Consider the following 14,298-nt stretch of genomic DNA (forward strand, 5'->3'; position numbering starts at 1 on the left):
GAGGTAAGCCCTAGGCAGGCAAGAGCGGGTGCTGGTGTGCAAGGTGGCTCGAACCAAGGTCGGCCATGTTTTCCCATACACGATTCTCTGGATGCTTTCCTTGGCAGCGGCAGCCTCCAGTGTGGGTGGATGGGGTCCTCCAATGCTTACTCAGATGGGAGGAGGTGGTTTTGAGTTTAGAGTTGTTGTGCTCTATTTGATAAAGAATTATTGCCACGTGATTATTATTTCTGGGTGTGGTAATGGTTTTGTGGTAGTGCATAAGAGGGAAGGAAAAAAAAAAAAGAACCCTGATCTAAAAAAAAATACATATTGGAGTATTTACTGATGAGGTGATGTGTAAGGGATCGACTTAAATAATCCACCAGGCCACAGAGGTTGCTCATAAGACTAGGATGGGTGGAGGTGGATGGTGTAAGTGTGCAGGCACTGACTTATGCGGTACTCACTGTATATATTTGAGGTTTTCCTGAAAGTACAGTGAGCACCCGACTGCCAGGATTTACTCTGCTTTGCCTCCTACAGGAAGTGGGCTCAGGATCGGAAGGACAAGGTAACCTGTGCGGAAGCTAGACCAGTACCCAGAAAGGCCACTGTTAAGGGGGAAGGTGGGGAAGAGGATTGCTCCTGGGGTCCACGCCACTATCCACGGTGTTCTGTTTTCCTAGAAGAAAGGAGAAGCCCTTGCCTTGTATGGAAGAGCTGGGATGAAGTGGGGCTGTGTCAGGTTGGCCCCTGTCTTCTTGTGGTCTTGGGAAGCAGAGATGGGCTCGCTGATGGAAACAAGGTTTTGGGGCTGTGGCACTGGACAAAGACAGAGATCAAGGCCATGGGAGGAGGGACAGAGAACTCAGTCAAGAGTTCTGCAGCATCTAGTGGCAGATAGGATTAGGGTACATCCCCAAGCAGGTGTGGGGAGCAGGTAGGATTGGGATATGGTCCCAAGCAGGTGTGGGGAGAAGGTAAAGCTTGAAGAGGCAATTTGTTCCCCACTGTGGTAAAAGCTAGGACTCACTGCCTGACTTGCAAGCAAAGTCGGTGATGGCGATGGCCTGGGATGGCCTGGGATGGCTTGGGGTGGCCTTTGCCTACAGGAGCTGAGGTGGACCCAGTCTTAGCAGTGTCTGCCTACTGGAAACTGAGGCTAGGTTTCCCAAGTCCTTTCAGGGCCCAGGGCCCTCTGGCTTCACAAAATGTCTGCTCCCGCTTGTTTCACTTGGAGGCTATTATTAGCCAGTGTCATTCAGTTATCTGAGAGTGGCACTTTTAGCTGCCATCTAAGTGCCTGACACTTGGGCTTACAGCAGATTAAATTAAATTTTAGGCTGGTTTGGCCTCACTGGCTGTAGACAATAGGGAGCAGCTGCGGAGGAAATGTAACCTGGCACCCTCAAGGACCAGTTTTGTGTGTGTGTGTGTGTGTGTGTGTGTGTGTGTGTGTGTGCACGAGCATGCGTGAACATGTGTCCCTCCCTACCTGTTTCTTGTCTGTGTTCTCATCTGTGCATCTAGGATTTTTGAGTATGCAAGTGACTCTTGTGGGACTAGGGACCTGATTAACCTACCACATGGCTGGGGTAGTAGGGATGGTGCTGATCCCTGGCTTACCCTTCCCTTTGGTCCTGTTGCATTCCAAAAAAGGCTCAGGAACACCATTTCTCAAACCCACCGTGCTTGATTGATGGGGACTTTACGAAGCTGGAGTAATATTTTCCCCCCACTGTTTCACACTATTTCCTTGTTGGTGTTTTTTTCTGCAAAGGAGGGTCTAGTTTCCCAGGCCAGTGCCAGTGAGGACCAGCTGAATGTGAGCGTAGATGGCTTCTGGCCTGAGACTTATGGGCAAGAAGCCGTGGTGAGCAGGGTGTAGACGTCATAGGGCGAGCAGGAAGGCTAGCATGGGTGGGGTGGGGGAACATCTGCTTTTATTTATTTTTTTTTAATTCAAGTATTTTTGCTCTCCTTGGTGCCCTATGGCTGTGCCTGAGGTTTTGGGACCTTTGTGCTTCATAATGTTGAGTTGGAGTGGAGCAGTATACATGAAAGCCACTTATTTAAACATCTTCACAAAACTCTGTGAGGATAATTTTTCCTTCTTGCAAACAGAATGCAAATGTGTATATTACTCCTTCAAAGGGCAGTGCTCTTTATCGGTACGATCTGGATTTTTAAGAATTCTGTGGCACTTGATTTCACTTCTTCAGATACCAGAATTTACGCTCACTGATTAGGAATGCATTATGCAAATAACTCAGTTTACATATCCAAATACTGTTTTGCATCATTCACACCTCATGTCTTGGAAAAAAAAAGTGAAATGTTTCCTCAAAATAAACAAAACCTGCAGAAGGGTCTATTGTAAGGGTGAAAATGAGACGAGCATCCATTTGCCTGGGAGCTTTTGAGAGAAACTTTAATGGTCTTGCTTAAATAACTTTGTAAGTTTGGGGGGGGGGCACGGCGCTTCAGCCCATAGGATGTGCCATGTAGAGTGTATTACATGAGCCTTGGCTTTTGAATTGTTCAATTTTAGATGCCACAGCACGATGTCACATACACGCTTGTGCATAGATTGCTATAGTTACGCATGACAGTTCAGGGGAGGATTGTGAAACACCATCGAGTTTCACTGGCGTGACCTGTGTAAGAGAGGGAGACTATGAAGGTGCCAAGAGAGAGAGAGAGAGAGTTAGCCAGGCACAACCATTAATTCCTAAGTTATGGGTTGGCAAATGGTAGTGCCAAGGCAAAAATGTTCTCTTTGCTTTCTGTGGGATTTACAGTTCCTGGAGCAGCAAGCAGGATGAGACCAAGAGCCTGTTTTCTGAATAGGTGTGTCCCCATGCCCATGGAAGTGTCTGCACCAGTTGCTCCCAACCTCAGGTGTGGGAGCAGAATTGGCTCTGGGGGTTCTGCACCAATTACAATGCTTCCCACCTCACTATCATGAATGGCTCATCTGCTATTGCAAAGCATGTCCAATTTCAGTAGCACTTTCCCTCACATGGAAGGAAGAGGAAGAGGAGAAAGCCAGTGGGGACCGTGGTTTCCTCCTCAGCAGAAACACTTTGTCTTCCCACTGCTACGCTCGAAACCCACCTCTCCTTACAAGTTATGGACACATTTTTGGCACCGCATAGAGTAAGCGTTCCGACATGTTTTTAATCTTTAACTCTCACGTTGTTAAAAGTCTGATGCTCTGACTTTCATCTGCCTAAAGATGGTTCAGGGCCCAGCACCTGACAGGTGTAATGTTCTGTGTTTTATGCTGCTCCACACAAAGGGTAAAGAAATTTAAAAAACATGAAGTGCCTTAAAGATGTTGATACCTATAGATGGAGACGCCTGTGTTTCTTGCTGCACTTTCCACCCCCAAACCCTTCTTAGCATCTGTACTTAAAGTGTTCTTTGGTGCACTTAGTTAAAAAGGAGCTTTCTGGCTTGGTACCCCTTATCACAGACTCCCTGCACTCTGCAAGCATTGGGTGAAAGCCCCACATCCCTCAGCTGTGAGAGATGCACCATAGCATGGGTTATGCTTACTCTGGTGTCAGGTCTCAGTCTAAATGACATCATCATAATCTTTACACTCTGAGCAGGGGCATTTGCATGGAGTCTGCCCAGATCATGGTGAGTAGTAACTCTTGGGTCCTAGGAATGCCCCTCCCAGCATGCCCTGTGGCACCTTGTCTCACAGTCTGAATCTAGATGGATTTCAACCACCTGACCCCTCAACCCCCCTCCCCCACCCCAGTTCCCTCCCTGACACCCCACCCCCCACCCCCTGGCAAGGAGATAGGCAGGCAAATCACTGTGAGGCAACCTGGTATACATATTACATTCCAGGCTCAAGGGTACCCCTGTCTGAAAAAGAGTTTGTTGGTTTGCTTTGGCGCTTGAGGTAGAGTCTTCTTTTGTAGCTCTTGGCTGGCTTGAGCTTGTGAAAATCCTCCTGCTTCAGGTCTGGAGTACTGACTGGGGTTACTGGTACCCACTACGCCATTAGACTGTGACTAACATTTTAGGGGGAGTGCCATGGTGAAGAGCAGTCTGCCAGAACCCTAACTGCCTTCAGAGTATCTTTGGAAGGCTAATGGGTACCTCCACCCACTCTGGCGCATGATGAGGTCTAGTGATGCGGTGAGATTTGCCTTGTCCGCCATGATGTGAGAGGACCTGGCGTTCTCATGGGTGATGCTTTTCCCATTCACAGATGTCACCTGGTTCCCATTTCTGACTCTTCCCCTCCGCTGTGGTCCAGATCAGTAGATGCATTTTTACAGGCATGGTCTTAAATCTGCTCTGCATATGCATCTTCGCAAAGTGTACACTTTAAAAAACTTGGTACCCAGCAGTAGCAGTCCTGGGGCCTGTTTCAGATCATAGCCAGATTTGATGTCTATGCAAAATGGGAGCTCAGAAGACAGCAGTGAGAGCACAGGGAGATGACCGTCCTCGAGGCTTGCTGGGTAGAGTACAAGTAGAGAAAATGTGAGTCTCAATCTTAGGTTAAGATGGCTGAATCCCCAGTAATGATTTTAAACTGTTGTTTAAAAACTGTTGTTCTGTCTTCTATGGAACTGACTTTTAGGGCAAGGCTCTTTTGTTCCTGTAGTTGCCAAGAGCACCTGAGGGATTGTAGAAGAAAAGAATAGGTGTTTGAAAATAGGTACTTTCCGTCACAGAAGCCCCAAGAGAATTTATTGAATATTAGGGCTGGAATACAGATCAGTGATAGATAGGGCTCTTGCCCACCATGTGTGAAGCTCTGGGTTCCAGCTGCAGTAACTCTCTCTCTCTCTCTCTCTCTCTCTCTCTCTCTCTCATACACTCTTTGATCTAAGCAAATGAGAAAGGTTGGAGGGAGTGATGGACAGCAAGATGGCTTGATAGGCAGATGTAGGCCAGAGCTAGATTGCCACACTTTACAGTCTGGGCGCACAGGCTCACAGCCTTGTATGCAGCAGGAACCAGGAGCGGGGGGTGTGTTTCATCTTGGGTAGCCTTTAGTGTGTGATGGCTGGAGCCAGCCCCGTTCTGGCCCTGAGCTTTTTGCAGTTTGCAGCCTTCGTACCTAACCTGGAAGGAAAGACACTAGTTTGTCCTGAGTAGTCTTGCCTAGCTTCCGTCTTCTCTGTTTGCTCTGCCCTGCTCAGTCAGTGTCCCGCCTGCCACCTTTGGATATCTCTGGTGTTGGCAGTCCTGTGGTTTGCATGGCGTACCTCTTGGAAAGGCTGTCTTTCTTAATCAGCCTGTTGGGCTTTGGGGGAGGATGGGGCTGGGGTAGGGATGGAGCTCTACCTTCTCTGAAGCAGACAGGTCTTGGACTCAGCCAGCCTGACCTCTTCCCAAGCATTTAGTTCTATTTTTAAAGGCGCCCCTCAATGGCAGGAAATGTTTCCTTTTTCTCTACCTTCACTCCCTTACGCTCCACTGCCTCTGCATTCCAGAGAAGACAAAATATCTCTTCATTGTCACCAGGCTAAAACCCCCTCATATTTCAGAGTTCACTCCATTCTCTGCCATTGGGTCTTTTTGAATAATCTCTCTTCTCCTGGATTTGTTCTTCTTTTCATCCCTTTCTGAAACCTTCCATTTCCTCCGAGCTGCTCTTCCCACACTAGTCACATGACTGTAGACTGCAGTGGCAAGCCATCCACCCGAGTGCTTCCTGTGACCCTGTTCTGGACTCTCATCTCCCACTTGCTCTTGACAACCCAGCTTGGCCTGATGTCCACAAGAACATCATGGGCCATTCCCAGCTAGGCAGAAGCCCCCCCCCTTCTGGGAGCCCCCTCTGTGGCCTAGCTCATATGAACTTGGCTCTTCTGTCCTACCTATCTCTGGTGGAGAATTACGATCCTGTCCCTAAAGGTACCTCCTCCTCGGCTGCTCGGCTAGTGACAGCTTCACGAAGATGGAGAAATACAGAGTGGCCTTTCTTGTCTGTGCTGTAACTCAGCTCGGGGGAGACTCGTTCATAACTTTCTGCTGACATGTGGAGAACAAAGGTTTTTGGAGAGGCAGAGCCCAGAATCCCCTGGAGCAGGCAAGGCCAACCTTCTTCATTTCCAACAAAACCTGTGTTAGAACAACAGGAGCTGGTCATTGTGCTTAGTGGTACAACAAAGCCTAAACGCATGGAATAAATACATCTTTTCTGTGTGCTGGGGTGAGGGGAGGTGACGGTGAGTGTGTAGGATGCTAGGAAAAGCATTACAGACATGGGAAAGCATTTCAGAGTACACAAACGTGGCATGAGTAATCGCAGGCTTATAGCCACAAGGCTGGCTTTTCAGTTCCGGTGTCCCTTGTTTGTTCTCAGTTCTGTGAAGACAGATGAACTGAAGGGTCATCTGCCCTCTGACTTCAAGGACCCTGGGACCCCTGCCCCAGTGGAGCCTGGAGAGCATCTCCCGATGGAAGAGTTGTCTAATTACTTCCCATCCTGTCCCGCCTGTCCCCACAGGATGACCTCACAGAGGGCTGGGGGACTTCTGCCTCAAGTATCAAGTCGAGAGCAGAAATGGGGGAAGCTGAAGGTGGTCAGCAGTTACTGGGAGACCCCAAATCTTATGTCTGCCCTGTGTACAGATGGCCTGGCTCCACAGGTGCCTGTCCAGTGCCTCCTGTCTTTTCACAGACTGAATGGGTGAGGCTTGGCCAAGGCTTGTCTCGATTGCCAGCTTCCCCTTTGAAGAGAGGCTTCTCTGAGATCAGCAGAAGGTGGAGAGGTGATCACGAGGCTCCACGGTGTCATTATTGTCCTTCCTCTAGACTGTGCGTAGCCTTTTTGGAGGACAGAGATCATACTTGTATTTTTATTGCTATTATACGTTTGTATTTTTGTACCACTCCACAGAATTCTGGTTCATATTTAGAATTCAGTTTGTAATTTTTTTTTCAAGACAGCGTTTCTCTGTGTGTAGCCTTGGCTGTCCTGGACCAGCTTTGTAGACCAGGCTGGCCTTGAACTGACAGAGATCCGCCTGCCTCTGCCTCCCGAGTGCTGGGAATTACAGGCCTGTACCACCGTGCCCAGCTTTCAGTTTGCAATTGACTCAGGTAGATGGATTAGAGGCCTAGCCTTGAATATCCTGGTTTCCTGTCACTGAAAGGTATGAGACTGGGACAGTCATTGCTCGATTTTGTGCCCATGTGTCCTCAAATGGAGGGACTGGGAACTGGGATGGCATCTTGGAGGCGGGGCCTCACTTCATGGCTAAGTATCTCACCCCTTCTGCCTCTAGTCAACTAGAGGCTGCGGCAGACTTTCCCTAGGAGCAGAGGCAGCAGCCTGCCTTGTTGGGGGCTTGGGAGGGGTTAGGAACTGCAGTTTTCATCCTGTCCACATACCTGAAGCTGCCTGCCATGGGAGGGGGGGCGAGAGAGACATATGGGCTCAAATGGACTGAATGAGGCCTCCCTCCCTCCCTCCCCCCTCCTTCCCCCTTCCCTCCCTCCTTCCTCCTTCCTTCCCTCCCTCCCTCCCTCCATCCCACTCTCCCCCACCTCCTGGGTAGGGGAATCCTCTTATTAATGGAACTCACTTACCTACTATGTCATGTTGTATACAGTCAGTCAGGCCAACTAGATTGACTTGGTATGTCTGACACCATTCTCAAGGAAAAACCAACAAAATGTAGAGATTCTGTTCTCCAAGACTTGGTACCGTTCAAAAAAAAAAAGTTGACCAAGAGGGGCAGTGGTTTCAAAATAAGAGCCCAGGTACAACTGGCCTGTCTGTCTCCACCTGAGAGTGCTAGAGGCAGCCCAGCTAAAGCCCCTTCTTGGAGAGGCACAGGGGTCAGGCTGAGGTTCTCAGGGAAGGAAGTGGCTTGTACGGCCTTGAGCCCTCAGCCTCAGCCTGGCCTCTGTTGCGGACACTACAGACTAGGACAAAGAGGTATGGTCTAGGGAGATTTGTTAGCCGCTGCTCTGGACGTTTAGTCTTGGATGAGCTCTGTCTCTGCAGTATCTATGAGCTAAATCTCCCTTCTCCTTGTATTATCAAGAGGAAGCCACGTAGGTGGGCAGTGTGGTTGAGTATGTTAATTCAGATTAGGTGTGTAGTAATAAAACCTGCTGGTTCTCCTGCGCCCCCTTCCAGTCCCCCACCCCCTCCCCCTTTAAAGGTGACTCATAGATGAAAGGCCAGAAGAGAATAAAACAGTTTCATCAGGCTGTGAATAGCACCAGAATTTGAACCGACTTCAAGTAACATAAGGATGTCCCCACAGTTATGTCATTGAAGCCAACTTAAGTTTGACTAGCATCTAGCAGTCACTGGGAGCTTGAGTCTTCTTCAGATCTTCTAAGGGTTAGCTTGAGAGGGGATAGCCCCTCCATCTAGGCTTGTCAGCAAACTCTCGTCCATTCGATTGCTGAGTACTCACTGTATGCCAAGAGTGTTGGTGCTGAAAAAGGGGGGTAAAGGGGTCAAGGCAGACTCCCTATATTGATGCCAACTTTCTCATTTGTGATCTGGATGTGTGTGGGGGGCAGCATTGGGGTGAAGTGGGCAAATCCTTTCTGCCTGAGACCAGGACATGGAGACAGAAAGGCTAATGTGCACGGGCCAAGGGAAGCCACGTGGCTTGTTCCTGGCCACCCAGTTACCTAGCAGAACTCAGCCACAAATCCAAGCAAGCCCAATCTCAAGGCCATGCTTTTTCTAGGACATCAAGTTGCCACCTCCAGCAACTTTAAGAGTGGAGGTATGAAGGATCTCTGAGCTGTCGCCTCAGAACTAAGTGGGTAGGCTTCCTCTTTTGGCAGCCACCGAGGGTGGCAGAGCACAAGTTCCTTCCTGGCTGGCTCTTCAGCTTTGGTGTTTTGCCACTTTCTGAACCGGTGGAATGGTATGGCTGCACACGCACCCATTTTGGACTTTCTACGACACTGGGAGGAGCTGCCATGTGCTTGGTGCTGTCAGTCCTGCTGGGTTCTGTTTACTCTTCCTGTAAACAGTTCTCCTTCCTAGTTATTGGGGCCACTTAGCGACTGTGCCAGCACAGTTGACTGCAGCAGATCACACCCCCACCCCAAACCTCACTGGTCTGTTCACTGTGGGTAAAGAGATCTGTTGGCCCACTGCTTCACCATTCACTCTTGTTTTTACCGGAAGGAGGGCAGAGCCCCGAGAAGGGGCGTGCCCTACCCCATGTTTCTGTCATGAGCTTTCCCTGATGCGGTTTCAGCCTAGTACAGCTTTTCTGTGGCTTGGGAGGCTACAGCAGCCGAGGGATAGCTGTTTTCATGAAGTTGTGCGGCAGAGGCGTGGTTGTCAGTAATAGAGCTTTGTAGAGATGCGTTCCTTAAGTCTTCAGTTTTGAAGTGGATTAGCTCTCTGTTAACTTAAAACAATCCCCCCCCCACTGCCGAGAGAGAGAGAGAGAGAGAGAGAGAGAGAGAGAGAGAGAGAGAGAGAGAGAGAGAGAGAGAGAGAGAGGAGGGAGGAAGGGAGGTGTCAGAAATGAGAGGTAAGTATTAGCAGTGTGAAGCATGGTTAACAAGTGGCCATTAGCACCTTGTGCCTGAAGGACTAGCATCTTTGGGCATTTTATTGGTCAGGAACTAGAGTCACGTGAACGGTACTCTTGTCACAGTATCCTCCTTATTGCCTATGAAGGAGCATTTATGTACCTGTCAGAGCGCATGCTGAGGTGGAGATGGGCACTGTGGACATTCTGACTGCGTCCTGCTCCTCAGGGGCAGGAACTCTCTCTGTCCCTTCACCTTGTCTCTCTCTCACTTCTTCAACCTTTCCAGGAGGGTCTGAAGGCCCCAGTGGCAGCTGGCATCTCAGGGGTTTGTCCCTCAGGGCGCCTGAGCATGAGGCGGCTGCAAGGGGCCATGGGACACAGGATGACCAGCAAGTGGTGCTTTGAGGTGACTCCTTCTGAATTTCTACCCAACAGTCTCTCCTCCTAATGGCTCCCCATAGACCTTAAGAAAGAGATTCTCGTTTGATCTTTGGTGCCACCTCCCCCCTCACTTCTTTTCCTTTCCTCAAACCAGATGAACCCCTTCATTTATATTATAATGCAAAGAGCCCTTCCCTCTAGGCCTCAGGGCCTGTGGGGAAAATGGAATTTGGCTCCAAACCAAACTCCAAAGCCAAGTGCCCCAGGTTGGGCTGCCTGACAGTTTTATAGATGCTGCATTGAACAGCCTCTTGGCAGTTTGGAATGGTGAAGGGTTTCCTTCATTCATTTTTCAACAAATATTTTGAACCCCTGCCACAGAGAAGGGAACTGTTGTTGGAGTTAGGCATACAATGGTGGTCAAAACCTTAAAAAAAATGTCCGCCCTTTGTGGGAGGGGCACATACACTTCATAAATAAACGTGTGTTGTTCAGCACTACAGTGCCTTGGAGGAAATAAGGCGAGTGACAGATGGGGGGGGGTAGGGAGGGAGGGGGCGTGTACGGTGGGTAGACTGCTGACAAGATGGGTAGGGAAGGCCCGTCATATGAGGAAACCAGGCCTATGGATCTGAGAAAGAAGCTTCCAGATAGAAACAGCAGACAAGCTCTGTGTGTAGCGGGCAACCTGGTTGGTTTCAGGGCTCTTTGGAGGAGGCTGAAGGAACATCAGAGGTGAGTGGAAACTGAGGCCAGGGAGGTGGGAGTTGCTCCTGGAAGTCTGTTGTGTGGCTCTTGGCTTTGGTTGAGGGGAGGTGGAACTCACTGGAGGACTAAGCGGCATCACGTGAGTTGGGTGTCTAGAAGGCTGCCTAGGCTGCAGAAGTGGGTAAAGCAACAGAGTCAGGGTGTGAGAAGGGGCTGGAGTCTGGGCAGATTTTGAGGATAAGACTGACAGAATTTGTCCACAGGTTGGGTAAAGGGGATGAGATGAAGAACACTCAAAGCGGGGCTGAGATGTCTGGCGTGGTGATTGGAAGGGCGGAAGTACACTTTCTGGGATGGGCAAGGAAGCCCACAGGAGGAGTGAGGGCGCATGCGCGTGTCTACAACCCTCGCTCCTCAGTGCAGGACTGCCCCGCGTCTCTTCACCGAGGGCTGTGGGAGAAAGCACGTGGCCTTCAAATGGAGCTGCTGGCCTCGCACCTCCAGAGCCTTCTCGGCGGCGGTGTCTCCGCACTCTGCTCAGGTGTGATGGTTGGCTTGGGCCTGGGGGAACCCCTTGACTCCTTCCCACAGACTCGCTTCCCTTCCTGGTTCCTGAAAAGACGCAACTGGCAGATAGACCGATTTCCCTGGAAGGAGAGAGAGAGCCTTCTCGTGGAAAAGTAAAAGAATTCCTGGAACCCTCACAACACCCAAGTCAGCCAAAGCTGAGCTCAAGGAACTTCTGTGTGTGTGTGTGTGTGGGGGGGGTAATTTGCAAGGACTAGAGTCGAACAAATTGCTTCTTTGTTCTGACCTCAGCTTAGTTCTTCAGATTAGACGATCATGATCTGGAAAATTCGGTGTGAAATGGAGGAGTCCTTGATTCTGCCCAGGTCACCTTCCTCTCTAGAAAGTCTCCGTGTTTAGGGGCTGACGGGTAAAAGGCCCCATAAGCTCCTTCCAGGGGAGTCACTCTCTTCTTTGTCTCAAGAAAGGCCTTGCAGCGCAGAGGCCCAATTCCTGCGCCCTTCACTTCAGCCTTGGTTTTCTGTGGCTCCCTTCGTGGTGCTTTACGCTGTCAAACACAGCAGAGGCGACCCAGAGAAAAGCCCACGAAGGCTTCAGGCTGCGGTCCTCAGGTCCAGCCCTGCTGCCAAGAGGCAGGCAGGGAAATCCAAGGGCCCCCGCCTTTCCCAGGGCCCCACTTTGGCAAGTGTCAAAGTCTTTGGGTGCATGCTGACCCAGCTTTCCACCATGTTCCCTTTCTTAACTGTGCCGAGACCAGTTTTCTGTGTGGCTGAGGTGAATTGCCATCCCTTGCTCACCAGTCACTTGCTCTGCCTGCAGGAGGAAAGCAAAGCGCTATCCAGAGAAGTAATGACGCAGCCCAGTGCCTCAGCGTGCCCTTGTACCCTGACTTCACTAGTGCCTTTTGAGAATGCCTGTCTCACGGCAGCAATGGGCATGAGGTGTCCCTTCCTGATGGAGCTCCTGGACCCTGCTTTGGCTCCTTGAAGGGATGCTGGCCTAGGATGGATGCCCGTGGCCCCCAGGAAACCTTTCCTGGGTCTTCTTTTCCATCAGTTTTTGCATTCTGAGCCAAGTGTGAACGAATTTTTATTTTCATTTGTATAATTTGTTCTCGTTTGAGGGAGAGAACAGCTACCTTCGTGTTATCAGTGTTTTAGCCTGGTTCTTTGAGATGCAGGACGTAGTAGTCGCTCAACTGCTTGTGTTTGTGAAACCAGGGACAGTGGGCACCACGACGCAGGAGAACTCTAGTCTTAGCATGACTTTGTAGAAGGTGAGGTTGCAGCGTCTTGCTAAGTTAGGGTACATCAGTAACTGCTTGGCAACTAACCCCGAAGCCAGTGCGATTTTCAAAGCTTTAGGAAGCCATGCACGTGCTGTGTCTTCTGTTTGCCCTAGCGATTGTAGTGCTAGCCCATAGTTCAGCGTCTCCCGGCATGCTCTCCTTTGTCACGGGAGGACTGGATTTAGCATGGAAACATGCCTGGGGTGCAGCTTCAACAGCTTGATTTTTGCCCCCTTCCCATTTTCTGTCTGGTGCTATTTGGACGACGGTTTCCACATTTCTGCCATATGTCTTTGAAAAGCCTAGGACTCAGAGGCAGCGGTAGAGTGAAGACAGCGGAGCTAGCTCAGGTGGGGTGGAGGCCGAGCGTGACAGAGCGCTCGGTGCGGACAGTGAGGTTTGTCAACAGCCGCATTTGGAAGCGGTTCTGCCCTCTTTTCTGGAGAGACTGCAAAAAACATTTGGCAATGCAAATGCACTCAGCCAGGTTTTTAACTGCTGGCTCCGGCCGGAAGCAGCCTCATGCTAGCAAGCACAAGCATCTTAGAGGTGTTGTATACATTTCCCATCTTTTTGAGAAAGACAGACACTTTTCCTTCCTTGGTGCCTCCTTGCCTCCTTGCTGCCTTTCTTTTGGTGTCTTGTTTTGCATTCTACTGGACTGGAAGGCCACGTGATCAGTGGCCTCCTGTCTGCGGGGGGGATATTATGTTTTTTTAAATAGTGCTTGTTTATGATCAAGGTCAGAGACAGTATTTCAGAACAAAAATTAGAGTCAGCTCATAATTGAGTATACATATGTATGTTACCGTTTATTTTTTTTAATAGTTTGCTAATTTATTTTTAAGCAGCTCAGTTACACCAACATGTTTATAGCCCCGTGCATCGAATGCCTTACCAGTCAGGGTGTTAAAAGGCACATGCTATTCAATAGTTTGGATCCCAAGGTAAATTAGATAATGCCACCAGGTAGCAATATAATTATATTAATTGAACCTTTAGGCAGAAAGGTAGTTTTGTGGAGGCTGTAATGAAATGACATTTGTAAGCACACACGTGTAAATCTCAGCATTATAGACATTAGTTGAGGTTGCTGACAGAAAAAGTGGACATATGTCAGTCATGGAGAAGAAAACATGAGTGGGTACGCTTGGTGGTGGTAAATGCTGCCTTTACAGCTTAGGAGGGTGCTGGGCACGGCAGTGTGCACAGTTGAACGGCCTCCGTTATTAGTCAGAGGGCCACAGAAACAACTGGGCACTGTGTTTCTGTAGTTTTCTGCGGGTGCAGAGGACCAGCTGAGGCCCAGTGAGGGTTTTGTCACCTTGGAGGATGATCCGAGTGCTGGTGTCCTAAGCTTTACTCCATGGCCCACCAGGCCATGCATTCCGAAGGCTGTCCCACCATTCAGGAGATCTTATAAGTGGGGACAGGAACCTCTGCAGAGCCCTGTGGTGCAAGTCAGACAAAGAAGACTGCACCCACCTCCAAGTGACTCTCCCCTTTGGAAGGAGCTCAGTGAAGAGGCCAGAGTCCCAGCTCCTGGTGAGCACCTGCCCCCGTGCTCTCTGGCAGAGGGAGAACTAACGTTTGGAGTCCCACAAGCTGTTATGGGCCTATGTGCTCTTCCCTCTCTCTGTGATTTCGACTGGTGGGTGTCAACTGGTGGCTAAAAAGCAGGATCTCTAGGTGTGCTAACAACGATCAGTTGCCTATGAGTAATTCATTGTCTTCTCGAACCATCTGGTGTCACTTGCACTGCGAAGTCTAGTGTGGTATTCCATATCCAGCAAAAGACCTATCTGGGTTATTTGCCAAATACCACCACCCTGCCTCCACGGCGTCTGGCAGATAGATGAGGTGTGGCTGCTGGAGCTCGTGTGTGTGTGTGTGTGTGTGTGTGTGTGT

The 14,298-nt window shown here is 49.8% G+C and overlaps 1 protein-coding gene across 8 annotated transcripts in view; it reads left to right on the forward strand.

The window, feature by feature from the left end:
* The window catches only part of BCL11A (BCL11 transcription factor A), a 100,206-nt gene that overhangs the window by 34,762 nt on the left and 51,146 nt on the right, over positions 1-14,298 (forward strand). The window lies entirely within an intron of this gene.

Source organism: Acomys minous, assembly GCF_964271855.1.
Source record: "Acomys minous genome assembly, chromosome: 10".
NCBI lineage: Eukaryota > Metazoa > Chordata > Mammalia > Rodentia > Muridae > Acomys > Acomys minous.